This window comes from Somniosus microcephalus, chromosome 1 (genome assembly GCF_052327205.1).
Source record: "Somniosus microcephalus isolate GS21.2 chromosome 1, FLI_Smic_1.0, whole genome shotgun sequence".
NCBI classification, from domain to species: domain Eukaryota; kingdom Metazoa; phylum Chordata; class Chondrichthyes; order Squaliformes; family Somniosidae; genus Somniosus; species Somniosus microcephalus.
In genome coordinates, this window is record NC_140987.1 from 208,336,607 (window position 1) to 208,358,885 (window position 22,279).

The 22,279-nt window shown below is 46.3% G+C and overlaps 1 protein-coding gene across 1 annotated transcript in view; it reads right to left on the minus strand.

The window, feature by feature from the left end:
* The window catches only part of LOC147124561 (versican core protein-like), a 210,971-nt gene that overhangs the window by 122,183 nt on the left and 66,509 nt on the right, over positions 1–22,279 (minus strand). The window lies entirely within an intron of this gene.

Sequence of the window (22,279 nt, forward strand, 5' to 3'; positions counted from 1 at the left end):
GGAGGTTGAACAGTTTCCAGTTTGTTCTGTAAATTACAGGAAGCTCTTTGGTATCCGGCACCGGCGGGACCGGGATGGTGCCGGTTGATTAAAAATTCTGGATGACGGAGACGGTTATCTACCGAGGCTATTTTTAACAAACAAAATTTTTTTAAATGGCAGATCGGAAGAGACTACCGGCAGTGCAGGAGAGTCAGACTACTGTAATTGAGGTGTTCGGACTTCCGACAGCGCCAAGAAGCCGAGTAGTGGCAGTTTGGAGAACTACCCCCACTGACTAACTCGGCCACCGCGGGAGACTCGGACTCCGCAACATTTCCAGATATTGAGGTGTTGTTCTCGGAGTATAAATTTTGTCGGTTAACAAAGAATTCCAGATATTTAGGTGCCGTTTAAACGAGAGTTTCCTGTAGCTCCACTCCAGCGGGGAGCTTACTGAGGGAGAGATGGAGCATTGCAGCAAGGAAGATCGAGAAGAGCGTTGGTGCGATGGCACAGCCTTGCTTGACCCCGGTCCATATGTGAATTGGGTCTGTGGTGGAACCATTGGTCAGGGTCACGGCTTACATGTCGTCGTAAAGCAGGAGGAGGATGGTGATAAACTTTTGAGGGCAGCCGAATTTGAGGAGGGCACTCCATAATCTCTCATGGTTAACAGTGTCGAAGGCCTTTGTGAGATCAAAGGCAGCCATGTAGAGCGGTTGGTGCTGTTCCCTACATTCCTCTTGTAATAGCCAGATTTACTTCACTTAACGCTGTACACCCTGGCAGCCACAGGATGCGCCAGGTTTGCACCACTACCCCACACAAACACCATAACGCATCCCTACAATGCCCAAGCCATTCCTTTTACACTCACCACTGTTAGGGGGTACCGTTATGTCTCACCATTCACTACAACTCAGTCAGCCACTTCCAGAGGTGCACACAGATCTGTCCAAGATGGCAAAGTGTTGAAAATAAAGATTTCAATGTTTGACAGGCAACACATTAACAGAAATTTTACATGAACATTGGCAATAACACCCAGCTGCCTACCCTTGTGTGTTGTTAGTTGGTATGATTGAACAAGGATGAGGGTGTGTGTGTGGGGTGACTAGTGAGATGGGGAAGTGATAATGTAGATAGAGAGGGATGGGTGGAGGTGCAAGGTAAGTTGGTGTGAGTAAGGATGTGCAGCAGTAGGGTAGGAAAGGTAGAGTGATGGGGATGTGATGAGTGGCACAGCAGGATGAGTTTGAGTGTGGCTTTGCAGTAACATTTTGTGATCTACTGAGATCATTGAAAGGCTTGCGTCACTGCAGCCTCGTCCTCCTGACGACATCCCAGCTTGTGTCCTCCTGTGCAATGTGCAACCAGGCTGCGTTGGTGTCCTGGGGAGGTCTCTTCCACCCATGGGAAGGGAAGAGAACCTCCCTCCATAAGCATATGGAGCGAGTCATGGGAGAGCCTGGGTGCAGCCGTGCTCCTCTGTGCAGTGCATGTCAGTGTTTGCAGCACCTCAATGCTGTAGAACACGGACAGCACAACTGTCAAAATGAATGTAGACATGGCCCCTTTAAGGAAACCGGCTGATGACGCATCACCAGATGACGTTATCAGACCCGCTTCCTTTTAATTGGCCAGGAACCTCGCAGGGCAGGCTTAACAAGCCCAATCAGGGCAAAATCATGTCAGAGACCTGGATTGAGACAGCCGCGGGGTCAGGACTCGCCAAGGACGTCGCCCGCCCCGGACCCACCGAGATTGGTAAAATGCAGCCCTATGTCTACATTCAAGATCAGACTGGATAGTGGATGAAGGAAAAATGATTGAAGAGGTATGGAACAAGGTTGTTAAATGTGTAGTAAAAACACCTGATGACTTCTATAGTCAGTAACAGAATGCGGGAAAACAAACAAGGACACACCATATTCTGGACAGTTTGAATCACATTCGCAAACTTCATCACTCTTGCAGCTTATATCATCATCCGAAGCTCTCAAAAATGTTCCTCTATTACAACATACTTCCAGCCATATGCTGGTCTCTGTACAGAAGATGTTAATTAATATTCTGATAACATACTGCAATAAATAAGTCTCAGTTTTTCTTCCTGTCACATGATGATGTCCCACTGGCAAAACTTGGCAATGGTGGAGGAAAACATTGGCACAAATGGTAATTGGAAGGTAGTTCATTACAACAAACAAAGAGCTTTCTTGGACGGTTGTTACAAAACTGCTGTGTTATGTTTTATAGCTTCATCTGAACCCACTGATTGTAACATTCTCCGAGGCAACTATTATACTACTTCTAATACACTATTGTTACTAGCTGCTCTATTTATTTGGGTGCTCCTGTTGCTTATGAGCAGAAACTGACCTACTTCGAACATCAAGTAAAATAAACTCAATGAGTCCATTTATGAACATTATTAAGTAACAATTCAAAATGAAAATAAATTGGATTCAATTGCCACCCAAAGCCTATGCAAGAAACTATGATTAAAGTTCAGAAGAAGGGGATCTGGAAGGTCCACTGTGGAAAATTGCAATATTACCTTTGATTTATAATAATGTTAAATGTGTTCATTATCTTGTGTGTATATTTGTCAAAGAATAACACATACGCTATAGGAACAACTGATGACTTAACAGTTGTATCAGCTGCCATTTTTGTAAAGGAAGTGCTAAGGATGGATGTGAAGAGGTTGAGAGTGCATTGTATCAGCTAAAACATTGGGGCAGATTTTCAACTTGCGGTTGGTCAAGATGGAGGCTTGCAAACTGTGAGAGGTGGCAGGAGGGAGTGGTGAGGTATGAAAGTCCACTAGCATTTGGAAAGGCTCACAAACAGGAAAGGTGGCAGAATGGAGTGTGTTGACAAGAGACCTGGGGGGAGAAATTCGATATCGCCCTGTTTGGGGCGCAATTATCGGCTGGGCGCAAAGTTTAGCGCCTGGTGCTAATTATCGCCTCTGACTGCAAACTTGGCATCTATCGCCCCTGGAGGTGATTGGAGCGCTAAATCAGGCGCTACACACCTCTTAAGGTGCTAATGCCGAGGAGCGAGGCGCTACCTCGGAGCGCTGGCGAAGCTCATGCAATGTCAGTTCGCAATGGAACACGGACACAATGGCGCCAGCCAGTTCTTAAAGGGGAGGGTCGATCTTGCGCTCCAGCCACACCCTGCTCATTGCAGTCTTGAATCTCGGCCTGGAGAGACCTGTACATCAATTCTGCTGGAAAGAACAATGGAGAGGCCCAGGGAAAGAGTTCAGAGTGCAGCCTCCACAGTCTCTTCTAAATCGATGCAAGGAAGGTCAAATCAAAATGAACCTGCAAAGCGCTGCTCAGTACCCAAAACTCCTTCACACAGCGTTGAATCTCTCCAGAAGTCTCTCTCTCTCTCTGAATGCGTGATGCAAAAATGTCGCCGACAAAAAAAGGCAGGAAGCAGCCGCCTTTAAATAGCGCTTCCCCAGTCCCTTCCTGACTGCAAAATGCTCCCCTCAACCTGTCGTTGCTAGCGGCAGTCAGAAAGGCAGGGGGCGCCACTCAATAGCTGGTCTGGGGCACTACACGCTCGACTGACATCACGATCTGCGGATGCAGGAGATCGTGGCAGTAGTGTTTAGCGCTGCCGCAAAATGTCTGGTAAATTTCACGAGCGGCGCAAACATTGCCGCACTTAGGTGCTAGTTGCTTTGCGCCCCGTTAGCGCCCTCTTAAGGCACTAACGGGAGGTGCTAATCAACCGAATTTTCCCCCCGATGTCAGATGGGTGGCGCAGCATAACCCAGCTTGGAGATGGAACTAGGATCTCAATCAGAGATAAGGGTAACAAGTAGATAAGTTTAACCATGATGACAGGCAAGATGGAAAAGTGACAGAAATAATGTGACAAAAAAAGTGCAAAAGGATTTAAGTGTTCCACTTAGAGGAGTATGCATTAAATGCAAACTTTTTATATATTAGAGATATGCATTAGACAAAAAAAAATAAGCTGGTTGTTAAATTAATTGCAGGCCTATGAGAGTTGGCTTCATACTGATCACAGTGCCATCTTCATTGCATAAGGCTGCTGCTAATGCCTTTTACATTGCCATAGATCATGCTACAGCTGTTCAATTTATTTGGGTACTTCTATTGGTTGCAAGGCAGAATGACCCACTCCTAATATCAAATAAAACATGTTCAATCATTAGTACATTCATGTAGTATAATAACATTGCAAAACAGTAAATTGCTTTTAATTTTCTACTACACTGCCACAGTTAATGCTACAGCAAAACAATACAGGTCCAGGAAGTTTGCCCAGTAAATCGATGCTATTTGTTATCTTGTTAGTTTAATAGGCAAGGGTTATTATAGCCTTTCTTGGTAGAAATTATTTTTTTTAAATTATGAAATGGAACAGACTAAATTTAAACAGTAAGTTACAAAATAAATAGAACCATTTTCATTAAAGAAACTTCTCAGAGTAAAAATGTGGCCTTGTTAAAACAGTGAGTCCATACATGTGAGCACGTAAAGTCAGCAGAAGTTCTCACAAGCTATTCATCAATGCTTGGCTAAGTTGCCTTTATTTTCTGACATGAGACAATTGTGTTTAGACATTTTTATCTCTTTCCTAAATTCTTATTCCAGAGTATACAAAAAAGTTTCTGAATCATACGTATGGAATTTCGGTATCATATCTTTGTTAGTGCCAAATGATTTAGTTTATTCAGTAAAAATAAGTATCCCATGAACCAGAAAGCTACTTCTTAAATAAATCCTTTTTGAAGTAAGAGAAAAGGCAGGTTTTTTTTTTATAAACAGATCAATGTGAACAACCAGTGTGTGTTCCAGATGGGAACATAGGGTCTAGTGAGAGGGAGGAATGAGAGGGAGGAACTGAATGAAATCAGTATTTGTAGGGAAATGGTGTTAGGGAAATTGATGGGATTGAAGGCCGATAAATCCCCAGGGCCTAATAATCTACATCCGAGGGTATTTAAGGAAGTAGCCCTAGAAAGAGTAGATGCATTGCTGGTCATCTTCCAAAATTCTATAGACTCTGGAACAGTTCCCATGGATTGGAGGGTAGCTAATGTAACCCCACTGTTCAAAAAAGGTGGTAGAGAGAAAACGGGGAATTATACACCGGTAAGCCTGACATCGGTAGTGGGGAAAATACTACAGTCCATTATAAAAGATGTAATAGCAGAGCACTTGGAAAACAGTGACAGGATCCGACAAAGTCAACATGGATTTACAAAAGGTAAATCGTGCTTGACTAATCTACTGGAATTTGAGGATGTAACTGGTAGAATAGATAAGGGAGAACCAGTGGGTGTGGTGTATTTGGACTTTCAGAAGGCTTTTGATAAGGTCCCGCATAAGAGAATAGCGTGTAAAGTTAAGGCACATGGGATTGGGGGCAAGGTATTGACTTGGATAGAGAACTGGTTGGCAGACAGGAAGCAAAGAGTTGGAATCAACGGGTCTTTTTCTGAGTGGCAGGCAGTGACTAGTGGGGTACCGCAGGGATCGGTCCTAGGACCCCAGCTATTCACAATATATATTAATGATCTAGACGAGGGAACTAGATGTAATATCTCCAAGTTTGCAGACGACACAAAGCTGGGTGGGCGTGTGTGCTGTGAGGAGGATGCCGAGAAACTCCAGTATGATTTGGACAGGTTGGGTGATTGGGCAGATGCATGGCAGATGCAGTATAATGTGGATCAATGCGAGGTTATCCACTTTGGTGGCAAAAACAGGAAGGCAGATTATCTGAACGGCAATAGATTGGGAAAAGGGGAAGTGCAACGAGACCTGGCTGTCCTTATGCACCAGTCACTGAAGGTAAGCATGCAGGTGCAGCAGGCAGTTAAGAAGGCAAATGGTATGTTGGCCTTCGTAGCGAGAGGGTTTGAGTACAGAAACAAGGATGTCTTGCTGCAGTTGTACAGGGCCTTGGTGAGACCACACCTTGAGTACTATGTGCAGTTTTGGTCACCTTATCTGAGGAAGTATGTTCTTGCCATGGAGAGAGTGCAGCGAAGATTCACCAGACTGATACCTGGGATGGCAGGAATGACGTATGAGGAGAGATTGGGTCAATTGGGCTTCTACTCGCTGGAGTTTAGAAGAATGAGAGGGGATCTCATTGAAACTTATAAAATTCTAACAGGACTAGACAGACTAGATGCAGGAAGGATGTTCCCAATGACGGGGGGAGTCCAGAACCCAGGGTCACAGTCTAAGGATAAGGGGTAAGCCATTTAGGACAGAGATGAGGAGGAATTTCTTCACCCACAGTGTGGTGAACCTGTGGAATTCTCTACCACAGAAGGCAGTTGAGGCCAATTCATTGAATATATTCAAGAGGGAGTTAGATATATTTCTTAAGGCTAAAGGGATCAAGGGATATGGGGAGAAGGCAGGTACGGGGTACTGAGTTTGGATGATCAGCCATGATCTCATTGAATGGCCTACTCCTGCTCCTATCTTCTATGTTTCTATGTTTCTCACCTGCATTTTTATTGCAAATTTGCTTTAGAAAGCAGTTCTGCAAAACCAGCTCAGGGCCCAAGCCCAAAACTCTGCTGCCCGTATCCTAACTCACACCAAGTCCTGTAAATCCATCACCCCTCTGCTCGCTGACCTATATCGGCTCCCAGTCCGGCAATGCCTTGATTTTAAAACTCTCATCATTGTTTTCACATCCCTCCATGGCCTCGTCCCTCCCTTTCTGTGTAACCTCCTCCAGCCCCACAAAATCTCTGCGCTGCAACAATTCTGGCCTCTTGCACATTCCAAATTTAAAATCGCTCCATCTTTGGTGTTCATGCTTTCAGCTGCTTGGGCCATAAGCTCTGGAATTCCCTCCCGAAGCCTCTCTACTCCTCTCTCATTTAAGATGCTCCTTAAAACCTACCACATCACCTGTTCTAATATCTCTATTATGGTTCTGTGTCAAATTTTGTTTGATAACGCTCCCGTGAAGTGCCTTTGGACGTTTTACTATGTTAAAAGGCGATACTTAAATGCAAGTTGTTGTTGTTGTAGAAACCAGCCCATTACTATTGCCAGACAGATTTCACTACAGCTGAAACTACATAAAGACAGATGCTAGGAGTTGCACCTACGCAATTGCTTTACAGCTACAATTTGCGACTTTGCATCTGGTCATTGTATATCTTTTCACAGCTGGGTAAAGTAGGCAAGCGATTGCAAAAGTGCTTTACTGGCCTGTAGGAAGGGCTAAGTTGCTAAGGCCCCTATTGGTCAGAGAACATGACCAGCTCGGCCCTCGATGGCCAAGGCTTGTTTTTATTAATGTTGCAGTTGGGGACAGTGCTGCATCTGTAAGTGTTCACAGAGCAGGCTCTTTGATGGTGTATAAGGTGTTGTTCATTTTTCTGCATTGCTACAGACAGTAGGACTACCACTGGCAAAGTGGTAAGCACTCGATTAGCATCAGCACTGAATGCTCGCAGGTTCTGAGATTTTGGGCAAATACAGACACAAAATTGTTTCTACATAATTGGGGACAAAGGGGCTCAAAGCTAACTTCAGAACAGCATCATCTACTGCATCTGGATAAAATTAATTTTTCTTATGTTCTCTATCCTGGTGGCCTCACTGAGGCTGCTTGCCAATTCGGAGGTAATCAGTACCAAACATTATTACAGTTTTGTGACCAAGACAACAACATGCATTTATATAGGGCCTTTAACGTAGTAATGTCCAAAGGCACGTCATAGGAGAGTTATCAGGCAAAATTTGACACCGAGCCACATAAGGAGATATTAGGACAGGTAAAGAGGTAGGTTTTAAGGAGCATCTTAAAAGGAGAGAGAGATAGAGAGGCAGAGAGGTTTAGGGAAGGAATTCCAGAGCTTAGGGCTTGGCAGCTGAAGGTACGGCTACCAATAGTGGAACAATTCAGGGATGTGCAAGATGCTAGAATTGGTGGAGTGCAGAGATCTCTGAGGGTTATAGGGCTCTAGGAGGTTAGAGAGACAGGGAGGGCAAGGCAATGGATGGAGCGGAAGCCATTGTAAGTCAGCGAGCATAGAGGTGATGGGTGAACGGGGCTTGAGAGTTGGGATACGGGCAGCAAAGTTTTGGACAAACTTATTATGGAGGATGCAAGATGGGAGGCTGGCCAGGGGAGCATTGGAATAGTCGAGTCTAGAGATAACAAAGGAATGGATGAGGGTTTCAGCAGCAGATGAATAGTATCAGTCAAGAGCAAGAGTGAGACTGCAATGACTTATTTTATTGGTAAATAAGGCTGTAGTCATACTGCATATTGCTGCAGGTCATTTTGGTTCAGCAACAAGAGTTGTGTGCTCATGCGCCGGACGGTTAGTCTTTTAGGTTAGGAGAGCACAGGGTTGGACCGCCAGCTTCCTACTATCTGTAACATAAAAAAATGTTTAAGTGCCCAAATGATCCAATCGACCACCTGGGTACTTTGTACCAAGTTGGATCTCGGCGTGGGATGTGACAAAACAAAACTTTGGTGTTTGACTTTGTATCATTCAAATCGATAGGTTTAAAATGGAAGCTACTCCTTTGCTAGGTACAAAATTAAAAAATGGGAGATGGTCAAGTTGCGAGGAGTCAGTTAAGATAAATCGTGCTTTGATCTAGGTACGGATTGAATTATATTATAGAGGTCTATAGCAGGTGTTGAATGCTCAGGCCTTAAGACACTAAGGGGGAAAAATTCAGTATCGCCCCGTTTGGGGCGCAATTATCGGCCGGGCGCAAATTTTAGCGCCTGGCGCTAATTATCATCTCCGACTGCAAACTTGACTTTTATCGCCCCTGGAGGTGATTGGAGCACTAAATCAGGCGCTTCACACTTGTCTTAAGGTGCAAAGGCCGAGGAGCGAGGCGCTACCTCAGAGCGCTGGCAGAGCTCATGTGATGTCAGTCAGCAATGGAACACAAGACACAATGTCGCCGGCCAGTTCTTAAAGGGGAGGGTTGATCTTGCTCTCCATCCACATCCTGCTCATTGCAGCCTTGAATCTCGGCCTGGAGAAACCTGTACATCAAATCTGTTGGAAAGAACAATGGAGAGACCCAGGGAAAGAGCTCAGAGTGCAGCCCCCACAGTCTCTTCTAAATCGATACAAGGAAAGGCAAATCAAAATGAACCTGCAAAGTGCTGCTCAGTACCCAAAACTCCTTCACACAGCGTTGAGTCTCTCCAGAAGTCTGTCTCTCTCTCACAGAATGCGTGGTGCAAAAATGTAACCAACAAAAAAAGGCAGGAAGCAGTCGCCTTTAAATAGCGCTCCCCCAGTCCCTTCCTGACTGTAAAATGCTCCCCTCAACCTGTCGTTGCTAGTGGCAGGCGGTAAGGCAGGGGGCGCCACTCAATATCTGGTCCAGGGCACTACACACTCGACTGACGTCACGATCTGCCGGTGCAGGAGATCGTGGAGGTAGTGTTTAGCGCTGCCGCAAAATGTCGTTAGTTTCGTGAGCAGCGCAAACATCGCCGTGCATGGGCGCCAGTTGCTTTGCGCCCCATTAGCGCCCTCTTAAGGCGCTAACGGGAGGTGCAAACCAACTGAATTATTCCCCCTAAGAACATAAGAAATAGGAACAGGAGTAGGCCATTTGGCCCCTCGATCCTGCTCCACCATTTAATAAGATCATGGCTGATCTGATCTTGGGCTCAGCTCCATTTCCCTGCCCGCTCCCCATAACCCATCACTCCCTTATTGTTCAAAAATCTGTCTATCTTCACTTTAAATATATTCAATGACCCAGCCTCCACAGCTCTCTGGGGCAGAGAATTCCAGATTTACGACCCTCAGAGAAGAAATTCCTCCTCATCTCAGTTTTAAATGGGCAATCCCTTATTCTGAAACTATGCCCCCTAGTTCTAGATTCCCCCATGAGGGGAAACATCTTCTCTGCATCTACCTGGTCGAGCCCCCTCAGTTTCAATAAGATCACCTCTCATTCTTCTAAACTCCAATGAGTATAGGCCCAACCTTTCTTCATAAGTCAACCCCTTCATCTCAGGAACCTTCTCTGAACTGCCTCCAATGCAAGTATATCCCTCCTTAAATAAGGAGACCAAAACTGTACGCGGTACTCCAGGTGTGGTCTCGCCAATACCCTGTACAGTTGTAGCAGGACTTCCCTACTTTTATACTCTAAACCCCTTGCAATAAAGGCCAACATTCCATTTGCCTTCCTAATTACATGCTGTACCTGCATGCTAACTTTTTGTGTTTCATGTACAAGGACCCCCAGGTCCCTCTGTACTGCAGCATTTTGTAATCTCTCTCCATTTAAATAATAATTTGCTTTTTTATTTTTCTTACCAAAGTGGATAACCTCACACTTTCCCACATTATACTCCATCTGCCAAATGTTTGCCCAATCACTTAGCCTGTCTATATCCCTTTGCAGATTCTTTGTGTCCTCTTCACAACTTGCTTTCCCACCTATCTTTGTATCAGCAGCAAATTTGGCTACATTACACTCAGTCCCTTCATCCAAGTCATTAATATAAATTGTGAATAGTTGAGGCCCCAGCACTGATCCCTGTGGCACCCCACTAGTTACCGTTTGCCAACCGGAAAATGACCCATTTATTCCGACTCTGTTTTCTGTTAGTTAGCCAATCCTCTATCCATGCTAATATATTACCCCCAACTCTATGTGCTTAACTCCTCATTAACATTCCATGTAAGCATCTTCATGACACTGTTCCCTTTGATCACGTTTGATTAACTTCAAAAGGAAGAGAGGTTAAGATATTTGCATTTTTCAGTGTTCAACAGTCCTGCTGAGGGTGAATCAGGCCTTATTTCATGGATGTTTGAGGCACAAGATCTTGCACCAAAATGATGAATTTTAAGACTGTAAACTGTTCACCAAAAGCAAGAAAAGGCTCATTTGATGTCTCATTTGAAGCTGTTCCATTCCAAGAGACAGAAAAATGCTCGAGGCAGCATTCTTAAAAGGTTGATTAACTCTTTGTGGTCTGGTTTCAGTTCTCTCATACAAGTATTGCACTGCTTAGTATTTATTGTTTTGTTTTAACCTGTGTAGGATGGTCTTAAAAGGTGTTTAACATTGTCATCCAAACTGGCAGGACATGTAGATGATGTCTGACAGCTTCTGTAAGCAAGTAAACATTTGACCATAAATCAGGGCAGCAGTCCACACGGTGCTGTATGTATGTTTCAGTTTGTAGAAAACAATCTGTTTAGGGAGAAATTATCAAGCAATTTATGTGAGGAGAGAGATGTTGGAGGAAGCCCCAAGTAACAGGGCTCTCACACTACCTATCATGAATTATATTGCCAATTTTGCATTGACGTGCATCTGAAACTGCTTTGCATTGATGTGAAAGGAACAGTTATATCTCCACCCGAAGGCAGGGGTACCCAACCTCTTGTCTGTTGGCTGCATAGGTACGTACTAGAGAGCCTCGGGGGGCATAATTATGTTTATTTCTATGTTCCTGTTAATTTGGCACTATCTCAAGTTGCCGCTACCAACAGATTTCAGCATTCTGATTGAGGATTTATTCACCAATGAGGCAAGAACAGCCTTTTCCAGAACTTCAGGGCTTTAATACAAGAAATATAAACGCACACGAGACTTGTAGGATACATCTTGTTGGTGCATCCAAGAACCTTGAGTTCATAATCAGCCTGTCGAGCACATGGTGCTGCTAGCAGACACTTCCATTCTGTGTAGGTGGATAAAAAGTATCTGGTTAACCAGTTCCTGTGGGGGTTGTCAAATAGCATTTCCAAAATAGCTTAACTGTTGATTAGTAAACATTGTAGGATCAGCATTAGTCCATTGACAGGTGGTGATATTAGTGGTGCTTTCCTGCCAGTTAATGTGAAGTAGGCAGCGTTAACACTGGACGCCAAGAGTTGGCAGCAGCAGTACTTGGGTCCTAGCTAAAGTCTAATATTAGCAATGCCATACACCAGTATTGGTCACACAACAGCATGAAAAGTTTAATTATTGTATACGCATTTCAAAGGGCATCAGTTTTACCGTACTAATGCTTTTTAAAAAAAAAAGATAGTTTTAGGTGGCTGGGAACAAAACAAAGAGGTGGGGGGGGGGGGGTGGGAAGAAAGAGGGGGGAATTGGTCTATGCCAGTAACACAAAATGGGCTCATAACGAATTGGCAGACCATTTCACTCCACTGTTGTTCACTTCACTGTTGTTCACTCTTGCCCATTGTTGTACCAGTCTTTCTCAGTAATTGATAGCGCATCAATTTTATTAGCTAAACTTTTTTTCGATGGAGCAGATCCTCAAACCAGCACGCCTGGAACTAGACCCTCAAGAGGCGGATTCATCTACCAAGTTCGCACACTGGCTGCGATGCTTCGAATTTTTCTTAGAAGCCTCCGTCGAAACTGTTCAAAACGATGGCGACAAACTGAGGGTTCTGACCTCCAAGGTGAACCACCAAGCTTATTCGCTCATCCAAGATGCAACTACCTACAAGGGTGCTCTCGACCTCCTTAAAGAACAATACGCACGCCCAGGAGGTGTCTGGTTTACGCCAGACACCTCCTGGGGTCCCGCAAACAGCAACCCGGGGAATCGATGGAGGTATACCTACGGGCGCTGAAGGTACTCGGCCGGGCCTGCAAATGTAAAGAGGTGTCGGCCGCGGTGTACACGGAGGAACTTGTCCGGGACGCCTTCGTCGCGGGCCTCAGGTCCAACTACACCCGGCAGAGACTGTTGGAGCAGGACGAACTCGACCTGAAGGCGGCCACGGCCCTCGCACTCTCGCTAGACGTGGCCCACCGGAATATGGACGCCTACTCCCCTGACCGCGCGGCCGCATCGTGGATGGCGCGGGCGCCACCATCCTGGGACATGGTAGGACCGCCACCCTGCGCCGCGCCACCCCGTCACATCCCACCAACGGCCCAACTTCTGCAGCGATGTCCCGGGGCCCGAAGTGTTACTTCTGTGGCCAAGCCAAACACCCCAGAGTGCGCTGCCCGGCGAAAAACGCTACTTGCTCTGGTTGTGGGAAGAAAGGGCACTACGCCAGCGTCTGCAAGGCTAAACCTACCCCAAACTCCAGCAGTGCCGCATGTGGGCCGAGCGGGCCGCCATCTTGGACGCCGCCATCTTGGACGCCATCTTGTACGCCTCCAGCCGCGTGTGGATCATGGGCGCCGCCATCTTGGACGCCTTCGACCATGGGTGAGCCGTTCCGGCCGCCATTTTTGCAACGGGTCCCTGACTCACCCACCGCCTCACCTGATGACTGCAGCGACACGCCTGACCCTACGCTGGCCTCCGTTACACTGGACCAATCTAGACCTCACCAACTAGCCAGGTCCATGATGGACATTAAGGTAAACGGCCGCGCCACGACCTGCCTTTTCGACTGCGGGAGCACGGAGAGCTTTATCCACCCCGACACGGTGCGGCGTTACTCTCTCCCGGTCCTGCCAGCGCGCCACCGGGTCTCTATGGCCTCCAAGTCCCATTCAGCGGACGTCGGCGGCTACTGCGTGGTGACCCTTTTGATGAGGGGCACAGAGTACAGAAACTTTAAACTGCTTGTCCTGCCCCATCTCTGCGCTGTCGTTCTACTGGGGTTGGATTTTCAGTGCCACCTTAAGAGTGTCACGATGGCGTACGGTGGACCCCTTCCCCCACTCACAGTCTGCAACCAACAGTTTTCAAATTGCCCGCCGCGCACCTTTTGCAGCCTCTCCACGCTTAAAGTCACCCCCCCCCGCCGTTGTTCGCTAACCTCGCCCACGACTGTAAGCCCATCGCCACCAAAAACAGGTGATACAGCGCTGGTGACAGAGTTTTTATTAAATCTGAGGTGGAGCGGCTCCTGAAGGAAGGGATTATTGAAGCTAGCACCAGCCCCTGGCGAGCCCAGGTTGTGGTCGTCAAGACCGGCGAGAAGCAGCGCCTGGTCATTGACTACAGCCAAACAATTAGTCGATATACCCAACTGGACGCATACCCCCTCCCCCGCATATCTGATATGGTCAATCAGATCGCACAATACCGCATATTCTCCACCATTGACCTTAAGTCAGCATATCACCAACTCCCTATCCGCTATGAGGACCACCAGTATACTGCCTTCGAGGCAAACGGCCGCCTCTACCACTTCCTTCGGGTTCCCTTCGGCGTCACCAACGGGGTCTCCGTTTTCCAAAGGGAGATGGACCGGATGGTCGACCAGAATGCGTTGCAGGCCACTTTTCCCTACCTGGACAATGCGACCATCTGCGGCCATGACCTGCAGGACCATGACGCCAACCTCAACAAATTCCTCCGCACTGCCCAACTCTTAAACCTTACGTATAACAAGGAGAAGTGCATAGTCCGCACAACCCGCCTCGCTATCCTTGGCTGTGTTGTGGAACACGGAGTCATCGGCCCCGACCCCGACCGGATGCATCCCCTTATGGACCTTCCCCTGCCCCACTGCCTCAAGGCCCTGAAGAGATGCCTGGGGTTTTTCTCCTACTACGCCCAGTGGGTCCCTAATTATGCGGACAAAGCCCGTCCACTTATCAAGTCCACCTCTTTTCCCCTGGCGGCAGAGGCCCACTTAGCCTTCCACCGTATCAAAGAGGACATTGCTAAAGCCACCATGCACGCAGTGGACGAGTCCATCCCTTTCCAGGTGGAGAGCGATGCGTCCGACTTTGCCCTGGCCGCTACCCTTAACCAGGCGGGAAGGCCCGTGGCCTCCTTTTCACGAACCCTCCAAGGCTCCGCAATCAGACACTCCTCTGTCGAAAAGGAGGCCCAGGCCATTGTGGAAGCTGTGCGACATTGGAGGCATTACCTGGCCGGAAAACGATTCACCCTACTCACTGACCAGCGTTCAGTTGCTTTTATGTTTAATAACAAGCAGAGGGGCAAAATCAAAAACGACAAGATTTTGAGGTGGAGAATTGAACTTTCCACTTACAATTACGATATCTTGTACCGGCCCGGGAAACTCAATGAGCCCCCGGATGCTCTATCGCGAGGTACATGTGCCAACGCACAGGTTGATAAGACTGCGGGCCCTCCACAATGACCTCTGCCACCCGGGGGTCACCAGGTTCTTCCATTTCATCAAGGCCCGCAACCTGCCATACTCCATCGAGGAGGTCAGGACCATGACCAGGAACTGCCAAGTCTGTGCCGAGTGCAAACCGCACTTTTATAGGCCAGACAGAGCACACCTGATAAAAGCCACTCGCCCCTTTGAGCGCCTGAGCGTCGATTTTAAAGGGCCCCTCCCCTCCTCTGACCGCAACGCGTACTTCCTCACTATCATCGATGAGTACTCCCGTTTTCCGTTTGCCATCCCCTGCCCAGACATGACCAGTGCTACGGTCATTAAATGCCTGAACGACCTCTTCGCCTTGTTCGGTTTCCCCAGCTATATCCATAGCGACCGGGGCTCATCGTTTATGAGCGACGAACTCCGCCAGTACCTGCTCGTGAGAGGTATTGCCACGAGCAGGACCACCAGCTACAACCCCCGGGGGAACGGACAGGTAGAAAGAGAGAACGCGACGGTTTGGAAGGCCGCCCTGCTAGCCTTAAAATCTAAGGGCCTTCCAACCTCCCGCTGGCAGGATGTCCTCCCCGATGCGCTCCACTCCATTCGGTCACTGCTCTGTACTGCCACTAACGCCACCCCTCACGAAAAAATGTTCGTCTTCCCTAGGAAGTCCACATCGGGGACCTCGCTACCACCATGGCTGATGTCTCCAGGGCCCGTCCTACTTCGGAAGCAAGTGAGGACCCATAAAACGGCCCCCCTGGTTGAGAGGGTCAACCTCCTCCACGCCAACCCTCAGTATGCCTACGTTGCGTACCCGGACGGGCGGGAGGACACAGTCTCCATACGAGACCTCGCACCCTCGGGGGCCCCTGAAACCAACATCACCCACTACCCACTACCATTGCCCTTCACCGCTACCCACAATGCACCGGCGGCAACGGACCCATACCTAACCCCTGTAGACGGCACGCCGTGGCCCCGTGACCCGTCATTGATCACCAACCAACTCAACACCCATGAGGACGACACGCCAGTGCTCCGGCCCACGCGGGACTCGGCGTCGGAAGCTGCACCACCTCAGCCATCGCCACGACGATCACGGCGGCATACAAGGCCCCCAGAAAGACTTAATTATACGAACTTTTAATACACTTCACCCCGTCGGACTCATTTTTTAAGCAAGGGGTGAATGTGGTAAACCACTGTTGTTCACTCCACTGTTGTTCACTTCACTGTTGTTCACTCTTGCCCATTGTTGTACCAGTCTTTCTCAGTAATTGATAGCGCATCACCGTACTAATGCTTTTTAAAAAAAAAAAGATTGTTTTGTTCCCAGCCACCTAAAACCAAGAGGGGGGGGGGGGGGGGGGAGAAAGAGGGGGGAATTGGTCTATGCCAGTAACGCAAAATGGGCTCATAACGAATTGGCAGACCATTTTGCACTGCGCCCGATTATCTTCTCCAATTTTGGGCTGGCCTTGGGCCTCCCAGTTCGGGTGCACACTGCATTCACATAATGGCCGAAACTATACTCCAGTGTTTGTTATAAATCATGAAGTAAGTTATATCTATTAAGAAGTGTCTGAGCACTGCTGAAGTCAGCTGCAGTTTAAGAAAGTCAATACTCTTACCTCTATTTCATTGCTAGTATTAAGGTTATAGCTCATTCAAATGTTCTTCTTCCTTCTATATTCCAAATTAGTCATCTTACACACTCTTTCTTCCCTCCCCTACACCGAACTGTGGAAATCAAGACACATTACAAAGTTTCCTATCTTAACTCATTGTTTCCCATACTGTGGAACTTTTAAAATCTCCCTTAGTCTTACCTTCTTTCTTCAGTTTACAGGTTTTTAAAAGCTAAGCTTGACGTCACCTAGTTACGACAATTTTCCTTCCCATCTGCTAGTTTCAGCCTTGATTGTATCCTGCACCATGAGCCTTGGCCCATTATCTAGATTGATTCATTGAATTAATGGAAGATTACTCTATTTTACAAGGTAAATTAAACTAATAGAAGTCGCATTCCCTTTCCCGGTGGTGTTACTCATTACCTCCTCTACCAGCTAGGTTGTAATAATATACAATGGCAGAAAGATCTGGTTGCAGATTTAGCTTTGAAATTCTTTTTTTTTGCCTGTTAAATTTTGCTAATCATTTGATAGCCTTGTTAAATTTCCCACCGAGTTACACACAGTTTCTGCTCTTTTCAAACCCAGAATTTCACACAGATGTAAAACCAAAAAAGGAAACGCTTGGGATTTTATGAACTTGCCCTCCCATTGTGGAGCTTTGCCTGCCAGGAGCACTTATTGGGAATTTGGACATGAAGATCAGCGGTAAATTCCAATTATGGGTTTCTGGTGGCTGAAGCTCTGTGCTGGGATCACAAATGTGTAAAATCTACTCCCTAGAAAACAGAAATATATGGTAATGCCATCTGGGGTCTGGATTGGTCAAATCTAAATTGTCAATTTGCACTAGTAAAAGGATTAAATATTCAAGACTTGGCTGTGTTAACATGTAGCTGGTCTTAACCAGATGTAGACAAAGTACTGCATGAACCTGTATATATCAAAAGGATCTAGCTTTTGTTAATTCATTATTCCTCTGGCAGCCCTTGTCTTGATGAATGCTTTGATTTGAGATGGGTGGATAGATCACTCTCAGGGAACCACAAATGGATCATTCACCCACTGGTTAGTTCAGCCATTGTCATTTTCAATGAATATATTTTTGTTGTAGTCCCAATAATAGTCTCGACTTCCTTGCTTTGCTACTTCAGGGCGAACTGATCCATTTTCCTCTTTATAGGACAATGACATTCTGAATCCCTTTCAAGAATTCCTTTGCACACAAAGTTTATCTTTTAGCTCTTCCATTAAAGTTAGAACTCAATTCTAAAGTTAAGGTCAGTGAGCACAACCTATGGAAGACTAGTGGCTGGATTTTCTCAGCGGTGTCGGGAGAGCTGGTTTCCAGGTTCCGGTCCTGCTCCCAGCTGCAGCCGCTCTCTCAAAGGGATTTTCCCTTGATTGGCCTTCACGGGCTTAAATCGGGCAATTAACAGGAAGCGGGTCTGATGATGTCATTTGATGAAGCGTCATCAGCCAGTTTCCTTAAAGGGACCACGGCCACATTGAGCTTGATAGTTGTGCTGTCAGCGTTCTACAGCATTGAGGTGCTGCAAACACTGACAAGCACTGCACAAAGGTGGACGCTTGCACCCAGTCTCTCCAATGATTCCCTCCATATGCTTATGGAGGGAGTCACGGCATGCAGGGAGGTTCTCTTCCCTTCCAAGGGCAGAAGAGACGTCCCCAGGACACCAACGCAGCCTGGTTGCACATTGCACAGGAGGGCAAAAGCAGGGATGACATCAGGAGTGCCTGGCTGCAGTGGTGCCAACCTTTCAATGATCTCAGTGGATCACAAAATGTTACTGCACAGTAACACTCAAACTCCCTGCTGTGCCACTCAACACATCCCCATCACTCTGCCTTTCATACCCTTCTCCTGCACATCCTTACTCACACCAACTTAGTTTGGACCTCCACCCAACCCTCTCTATCTACATTATCACTTCCCCATCTCACTAACCCACACTCACCCTCATCCTCACCCTACTGCAAGCATACCAACTAACAACACACAAGGGTAGGCACTTGAGAGGTTTAGCCAATGTCCATGTGAAGTTTCTGGTAATGTGTTGTCATACAGTGAAATCTATATTATCAACACTGCCCCTTATTGGGCAGATCTGTGCGCACCTTGAGAAGTGTCTTACTGAGTTCCAGTGAATGTTGAGCCATAACTACCCCCCCCCCCCAACCCCCCATAGTGATGAGTGTGCATGGAATGGCTTGAACATTAAAGGGATGCTTTACGGTGCTGGTGTGGGATGGTGTCAACCTGGTGCATCATGTGGCAGCCAGGGTTTACAGCGTCAAGTGAAGTAAATCTGGCCATGGTGATGCCATCGCTGGCCTCCTGGGCAGCAATGTTGTCAGGGACTGATGCCCTGTGCTGCATCAAGTGATGGCAGAGAAGGTTGGTGATAAGAACATAACATAAGAAATAGGAGCAGGTGTATGCCATTCGGCCCTTCGAGCCTGCTCTGCCATTCAATGAGATCATGGCTGATCTTCTGCCTCAACTCCATTCACCGGCCCTTTCACCATATCCCTTGATGCCCTTACTAGTCAGAAATCTATCGACTTCTGTTTTGAATATACCCAATGACTGAGCCTCCACAGCCATCTGGGGTAGAGAATTCCAGAGATTCACCACCCTCTGTGTGAAGAAATTTCTTCTCATCTCAGTCCTGAATGGCCGACCCCTTATTCTGAGGCTGTGACCCCTGGTTTTAGACTCCCCAGCCAAGAGAAACATTCTCCCAGCATCCATCCTATCATTTTGTATGTTTCAATGAGATCCCCTCTCATTCTTCGGAATTCAAGAGAATACAGGCCTAGTTTACTCAATCTCTTCTCATACGACAGTCCCGCCATCCCAGGAATGAATCTCGTGAACCTTCGTTGCACTCCCTCTATGGCAAGTATATCCTTCCTTAGGTAAGGAGACCAAAATTGTACACAGTACTCCAGATGTCGTCTCATATAATTGGAGTAAGACTTCTTTACTCCTGTACTCAAATCCTCTTGTAATGAAGGCCAGCATACCATTTGCCTTCCTAATGGCTTGCTGTACCTGCACATTCACTTTCAGTGACTCATGTACAAGGACACCCAGGTCCCTTTGAGCATCTGCATTCCCCAATCTTTCACCATTTAGGAAATACTCTGCCTTTGTTTTTTCTACCAAAGTGGATAACTTCACATTTATGTGATGTTGGTGTTGGGGCTGATCATGGAAAGATTCAGAGGACCAAGGTCTGATTTTTTTTCCCCAAGGGCACCGATGTTGCTGCAGCTGCAGGTGAGATGACAGAAGTGATCTGTCAATGGTGAGAGAGGTTGTTCCAATGAGGTGGCACTGGACATACAGTTGCCTCTAAACAGATGCAAGCTAAAGAAATCTCTATGTATTACAAATGCAGTAATCAACAGTTTCTGCACTCTGAAACTCACCATCTGCAACATGGCATCCTTCACACCACTTCTGCAGCTGTCAGCTTATCAGATACATCAGAGCAGACTCAACGCATGCCAGGGTGAGCTGGCGTGTTCCCCGAGCAGTGGGTAACCCATGGGGGAGCACGTAAAATTGGAAGGTAGCCTCAAAATAGCATTAAATTGGCTGTTAACAAGCCATTTAATGAGCTCAATTGTCTCTCCCGCTGCTTGGTGTTGGGTCAGTTCTCCGCTGACAGACCCGACACCTGGGAGACTCGCGTGGAGGCAGTTTGACAGCGGGTTTCCTACCCGCTGTCAATCCTTGCTATTTTGACAGCGGACCCACCTCCAATCTGCCCTCTGAGCGCCAGCAAAACTACATTTCAGTTATTAGCAGTGCCGCTTATATGAAATATCAACTATGGTAGAATCCAACAGTTTCTGATCATTTGCCCGCCATGTCTTGATCTGATTTGAGTTTCATTATTGTTAAGTCCCCTCAGAGTCTGATCAAAAAACAGAACCCAAAATGCCAAATGATCCTTCGTATAGCAGTAACTGCTGAGAAATCAGTTGTTTTTTTGAAAAGTTCCCTATAGTCATTGTTCAATGTCACATTCCAAGAACTGGGGCCACTCTTGCATTGTGAACTTTCAATTAGCAAAGTACAATTGATTTCATATTAATGTTAAACAGAACTTGGCTCTTTGGTTACTAAATAGTCTAATTAGAGGAATATCAATATAACACTTATTTTCCAGGGTATGACCTGTCTCAGTAGATAGCGCTGGTTAGATTAAAGAATTAAATTACAGACCTCATATGAAGTACAAACTAATGATGGTGAGATCTAAGAATTCAATCAAAGTACTGTTCACATGATCGTATAATCCTCTTTGACTTAAGTCTTGATATCATTAGGTGAAACTTGAAACTGTTCCTCAGATTTAAGTGATGTTAATTACTGTATATTAAAACAACTCAATGTATTTGTTTCTATGTCCTTGATACAATTATAAGTTCAAATAACATTTACTCTCCAGTCGCTTTAGCAGCAACGCAGGGCAAAATAGTTTGTATTATGTACGATAGTGTGGGTTTCTGAAAACAAAATCATGAGAATGACGACAAAATGAAATAAGTGAAAAGCAACTACATACAACAACAACTTGGTACTTCTACAGCAGCCTTGAGGTAATAAAACAGGTTCAAACCCTTCACCATGCAGTGATGGGAGTAGAGTGAAGGGAGGTGACTGAAAGCATAGTCAAGGAGGTAAGTATTTGAGTAAGCTTTTGAACGAGGCGAGAGGTTGCTAGGTGGAGGGGTTTAGGGAGAACGTTCCAGAGGGTGGGGCTGAGATGGCTGAAAGCTCAAAGGGCTGCAAGGGATTGCAGAGATAACGGAGGAGCAAGGTCATGGAGGGACTTGCAGATGAGGACAAGGATTTTCAATGCATTGGGGGATGGAGAGCCAATGAAGCTTGATGAGAATGGAGGTTGTACAGGAGTGGAATTTAGTGTGAGATGGAAGTTTTGGACAAGTTCTAGATTACGTAGGGTAGAACTTAAGAGGCCAATAAGGAGAGCATTTGAATAGTTGAGCCTTTGAGGTGATGAAGGCATGAATGAAGTATCAGCACCAGTGGGAATGAGATAGGAGGGCAGAGGCTCTTCTATAACGAACAAGAACAAAACATAATGAATGTCTATTTATCAAATTATTTTTTTTATACTGCCTTTGTTTTGGGGCTGCCATTTAGGACATAAATGGCCAGGGAATAAATAGTATAGATCAGGAGTGTAAAAAGATGGTTAAAAATAAAGTGAAAGGAGCTATTAAAAATGAGTTAAACTGTCTGTACAGTGCTGCACACAATGTCCATAATAAAACAGGGAAACTAGAAGCAATAATACATTGCAAGGAACCAGATATAGTGTGGATTACTGAAACATGGCTACAGAAAAATCAGGACTGGGAATTAAACATTGCAGGGTATTATATTTAGAAAAGCTAGAGGGGGGAACAAGGGAGGCGGAGTAGCTGTACTTCTTAGAGATAACAATGGCAGTATAAAAAGTGACGCAGCCATCAGTAAGACAGAAATAGAATCCATATGGATAGAGATGAAAGATAATAAAGGATCAATTACACTAATAGG